At 56.4% G+C, this 5,487-nt stretch overlaps 1 protein-coding gene and 1 long non-coding RNA gene across 2 annotated transcripts in view; one reads left to right on the top strand and one right to left on the bottom strand.

Annotated features, from left to right (window-relative positions):
- The window catches only part of LOC113217620 (lysosomal aspartic protease), a 368,266-nt gene that overhangs the window by 31,188 nt on the left and 331,591 nt on the right, over positions 1–5,487 (top strand). The window lies entirely within an intron of this gene.
- The window catches only part of LOC127748783 (uncharacterized), a 9,688-nt gene continuing 4,207 nt past the window's right edge, over positions 7–5,487 (bottom strand). The window contains exon 3 of the long non-coding RNA XR_008010774.1: positions 7–285. This is a non-coding gene — a long non-coding RNA (uncharacterized LOC127748783). The remainder of the gene's footprint in view (positions 286–5,487) is intronic.

Here is a 5,487-nt window from a genome sequence, read left to right on the forward strand (position 1 = left end):
GACTAAATTAAGTAGTTGGAACCGCGCTGCAAAAGAAGAAGCTGTTAAACCTTTGCCTACACGGGGGGCGGGCCCCTCGCGTAGCGCAGCTGAGGGCTGAGGGACAGGCTGAGGTTGTTGAGGTGGTCGCAGCAGTGCGGCTGCAGCAGGCACGCCACGCACAGCAGCGCGACCAGGGCGAGCTGGAAGGGCAGCGCGGCGCGCACGGCCCTCCACAGCCAGTGCGGGGGCTCGCCGGGGTCGTCCGGGTCGGCCGGGGAAGCTCGGCGGCGGCAGCGCCGGGACCTGCAACAGCAAACACATGACAACATTAGGGGTGATGACTTTTCAGCAAAGGGGCCGGTCTCCACCAATAGAGAAAATTATTAATTTTTCTTTCTAAAAGGTTTTTAAGTCAAGGGCACGGCATGTTCGAGGCAGCCTAGGCCTAGGATCTGCTGCAAGTCTACAAAGAAAGGTTCGTGCACCTAATCCAGATGTTGCTGAATGTTACCGAATCCACGTAATACGTATTACCCATGTCGTGCTATACCACTTACTACCAGACATTACTACCACTACAGAGTTTACTGACAAGAACGAAAGGTCACCCACGATATCACTACCAGTTATCACCAATTACACCACCTAGTACCCGGCGTTACCTTGGTTCTGCTTTCATTAATTTTGACTCTTTTTAAATAAAGGCTTGTAGCAAGAGGGGCGGGACGTTAGACGGAGTAGGCACTGGTGATAAGTCGTGCTTGGGGCGGCCGCGTAGTCTCCTCTGATCCTCCTGCGCTCGCACAACACGTCGACAACACAACGGGCGTCACACTAATGGGGGGTAATTACTTATCCCCCAGTCTTATATGAGATTCTCAAATTGTTCGCGCGCAAGTCGAGAAAAAAAAAGAAAAGAAAGTCGCGACGCGTCAATTCGTTTTGCAGCCCTCGGCGGGGAATTAGACTTACAAGAGCGGGGGAGGAAAAGAAAGGGAAAAAAAGGAGAGAAAACAAAGAGCAGGAGTCGCAGTTTATTGCTCGAGACACATTGTATTTGATGCAAATGCCTCCCAGGAGCGGGGCGGGTCGGGGCGTGAAGGGGCGCGGCCAGCCCCGCCCCTTCCTCGCATCTGGGGCCCTATCATTGCGTCATCACACTTAAGGGTCCTGATAATAACGCGCAACTCTTTTACAAGTTGTGCGATTTGCAGCAGTTTGTTCAGCGCGGTGTGCGACTAAGAGGAGGCGAGGTTGTCTATTCATCACCCGACACCGAACCACTTCGGCGTGCAGAACATTTTTCATACGATGAAACTTCCATACTGATATAAAAATATTGTCGTCTGCCCTAAGCTCAAAGTAATAGGAAGTTCTTTGAATTAAAGTAATTTCTTATTGGACACTAGCAACTACACCACTTATTGCGGATTCACTTGAATACAACGCAACTTTGCAGAGGTGCACCCGAGGGTGCACCTCAGAGGTGTGCCATATGGCACAGAAGTTTATTAGACCTAAATGCATTTGTAACGGCTCTAAAGAGCATTTTAGGACTTTGGAATTTTTAATATTTTTCAAAAACCTTTCAAAGGTACGCGATTATTGCTTGCGCCGTGCTTACTGGTTCTTACTTGTTTCTTGTTTTTTTCTTTTTGAGGTTATTATCTTGCTTTGTTATCATAGTTCTAATTTATTTCAGGGGATTTCGCCGTGAACAAAATTTTTGGTGTACGCTATAACGAATAATTTCGACGACCCCTCCAGGTCCTGCCCCAGCCAGTCCACCCGCCCCTCACTTGTTGAAGCGCTGCAGTCAGCCTCAGGCGGCGCCATTCTCGCAACATTAAAAATAAAGTTAAGGCGAGAGGAAAAAAAAGCCTTTCATTGACCTCCGGGGCATATGTTGCACGGCGGCGGTGGGGGCGGGACGGGGGCGGGACGGCGCCACGGCGCTGGAGAGGGTGGAAGGACTAACCACGATCGTAACATCAGAGTTCACATCCGGACCTTCGACGGCTCTCCGCCTCCCGGTGCCTCCCCGCCCCGCCACGGGTCGCCACGGCTCGCCACGCTCCGCCACCCTCCGCGACGACGGTCCCGCCACGCCGCGCGAAGTCTCCAAGGCGGCATAATAGACACCCCTACTCTTTTAATGGTTCATCTGCATAGCAAAGCGCGGTGTCCCCGGCGGTGCCACCGCCCGCTCCCCTCCTCCCTCCCCCCGTTGGACTCGGCCCGGCCCTCTTTTCCCTCAGAGGGGCGACACCACTTTTTTCCACTTCACTCCCACACTACATAACACCTAATAGGGAAATTCCTCCGGCCCTCCTTGGGACTTCCCGGCGCCATCTACACATCCATCTGTTGGACTCTATTCCGAGCTCCGTTCTCTCTTTTTCTCGTTCTGCAGGCATGCGCTGGATTCGCGTACCTCCTACCCCCCTCCCTCTTTCCCTCTTACACATACGCTGGCTTACCCGCTTTAGCCTCAGCGCCATACAGTTTTGAAGTTACTCGCGCTAACAGCCCAGCCGTGCCGCTAACTGCCGCCGGGGCTGGCGCCCATACACGAGGCTAAGTCGAGGAACAAGTTTTCAACACATCTCCGCCAGCGCCAGAGGAGTAGTGCTATGAAAAATCCAGCCGCTGCGAGCGGAGCTGAGCAGAGCTGAGCGGCGCTGAGCGGAGCTGCTGCGCAAAGCTCTCGGGGATCAACAAGTAATGCGTTCAGCAGCAGTAAGGTGCCGCGAGGGGGAGGGGTGGGGCCAACGCAACGCGCCAGCCTGCCAAATACGAGTCCTGCAGACCGGCAATTAAACGTTCATGAAAAAAAAGGAGCGCGCGAGAAAAAACAAAAGAACTGGCGCAGCAGCGCGGGAATTCTAATAATAATGAAATGTAAGAAAGGGGCGAGGGGTTCAATAAATTTAAATGCCCTGACAGCAGAACGGAGTAAGTTACAGTATCGCAGAAAGAATAATTAAAAAGACGAAAGAGTGCACGTCCACTCCGCCACCCACCGAAAAGAGCTCGGCCCGGCGCGCACCTAGAGCGGCCCGCGAGCGCCCTCCCTGTGGGGCGCCGGGGCGTAAGTAGCTGTTTAGGACGCAATCATCCTTAATTGCGCGGGGGTTAGCGGAGAAGCCGCCAGGACTTCCTGTTCGTCATAAAGACAACGCAAAGAGTCTGGCCTCCTTTCATTACAAGGCTCGTAGTCGAGATGCCGAATCCCCCTCCAGCTCCCCCGGGCGCACTTTAAGAGGTAAAGAAATGGAGGAAAGGGGTAAAAGTTCCACGCGGACCTCTATTCACCGCCTGCCTGACTGCCGTTAGAAAGGGGCAAAGAGTTGCGGTAAAATAGACTTAGGCCTACTTGATCCTCGAGGACATGATTTCCTTCCGGAAATAACAGCGTGAGAAAAAGAGCGACCATTTCTTTTGTAAAAGAAAGAATTGACCCCGCGAGTGGAAGTGTTCTAAATCACGAAGGTTTTTTTAGTAAATCATTTTAAACCTGAGACAACCACTGGACGAGCCACCGGATGACTGCGACTAACCGTGGGCCTTCCCCAGGGGCTCCGAGGGTGCCGTTCAGGACTCGGGCCACTGAGCGAGCAAACGCTCCGCGTCGGAGGGACACCGACGACCCGGTAGACTAAGCTTCAAAAACTTTCAGTTCGTGTGAGAAAGAACTGTCGTAAGAATTAAGAAAGCCTGAACGCTAGATATAGCTGTAGGAATTCTTCCTATCCAGACGACAAATCTGTTTCACAATCATTACAACGGGCATGTGTTTAATCCAACGAAGTTTTCCCTAATGGATGCTTATGACTAACTCAGACGGATGGAACAAAACATTATGGTGGTAGGTGGTAAGTATCAAAAGTTTACCGACTGCAGCCAAAAATTTCTTTCTGAGTGCGGGACAGCGGTCACACCGGTCGCCCACAATTATTACAAGAGCAGAAGGCCCGTGCGGCAGCCCGCACAGTGTACACCACCACCCTGCACACCGGGCCGTGCAGCGCACCCCAGGACCATTAAGCGGCACACACTGCACAGCGTATATATAAATCAGAACGGGCCGAAGCGCTGCGGCCGGGCCCGGGCCGCACACCGGCGGGCACCGGCGGGCACCCCCTGTCGTGAGCGGAGCCTCCGGTACGGCCCGCGGACACCGCCAACACTCCGCAAGGTTCTCTCCCTCTCTCTCCCTCTCCCTCTCTCTCTCCCTTCCTCCCTCTCCCCCTCCCCCTCTCTCACTCCTCTCTCTCGGCCACAGTCTGGTGCATGACGCGATACATAACATGTATTAGCCGGGTTGCGGAGAGAGAGATAAGCATCCTCATGCAAAAAGATGATAATGATTAGGAATCGTTCAATGAGCCGAGCAGCAGCAGTGCGCACAGCACAGGGCTCGCGTAGGGCTCCAGCAGCAGAGCGGCCCTGTCGGCCGGGCTGCGCCACGCTGCGCCGGGCCGCGCCGGGCAGACAGACTCCCTGACGCGGAGGAAGTTGACGACTAAGCAGTCGGTAATGGGAGCCGCGGCCGGCATGGGAAGCACCTGATTGCCCGCCCCCCTCCGCGGTAATGAACGAAACCCGCCCAAATTAGGAAGAAATGGCGGAAAGTGGCGCGCAAAGATGAGAGGGGGAGGGGAGCCGTCGAGCGGGAGGGGTGGCCGTTAAACTAGCGCCGCCGCCGAGGCCCTCTGCAGCCGCCGCCAGCGAGACCGTGCTGTGCACGACGGCGGCGCTGGGAGGGTCCACCAGGACCACGACGTCCACCATGGCCACGACGTCCACCAGGACCACGACGTCCACCACGTCCACGACGTCCACCAGGACCACGACGACCACCACGACCACGACGTCCACCAGGACAACGACGTCCACCAGGACCACGACGTCCACCACGACCACGATGTCCACCAGAAGGAGCCCGGCAGAACCTCATCGTCAGCCGCACCACGAGGCACAGCCGAACTCGTTGAGATGGTCCACGACAGATAGGGCGCGCGGCTCTACGCCGATCACCCCATGGTCCAAATACGGCGCGTTTGAGAGGATCTCGGCGGGATCTGGGCGAAGACCTCGGCGATGGGGCGGTGGGGCGGCGGGGCGCAGGGCTCTCAGGCACTTCAAGGGCGACCGGCGGCCGTGCGCGCCTCTCGGCGAGGGAGAAGTCCCCCGGGGCCGCGGCGTGCTGACCGGGCTCGTAACTGCAGCTATTCCAGCGCCCACCGGAATGGGCTGCAGTGTCACCTCTGGACCTCCTGCCTGCACCCGGGCGCCTTCCCACTCCACCACCTCCACCCTCTCTCTCTCTCTCTCTGACTCATCCCGCTTCCTGTCGATAATTAATCCATAATCATTTAATTTGCTGGAGAGGCCAGGAGGCGCAGCCAGAGGGGGGCGGGGCCCGGCCGGGGGCCGCGGGCGAGGGGCCGGCCCGGGGGCCCCGGAGCGGCGGCCTGCCCCGGGGGTACTCGCTGAGGTACT

The sequence above is a fragment of the Frankliniella occidentalis genome, unplaced genomic scaffold (genome assembly GCF_000697945.3).
Source record: "Frankliniella occidentalis isolate FOCC.00 unplaced genomic scaffold, Focc_3.1 Scaffold13, whole genome shotgun sequence".
NCBI classification, from domain to species: Eukaryota; Metazoa; Arthropoda; class Insecta; order Thysanoptera; family Thripidae; genus Frankliniella; species Frankliniella occidentalis.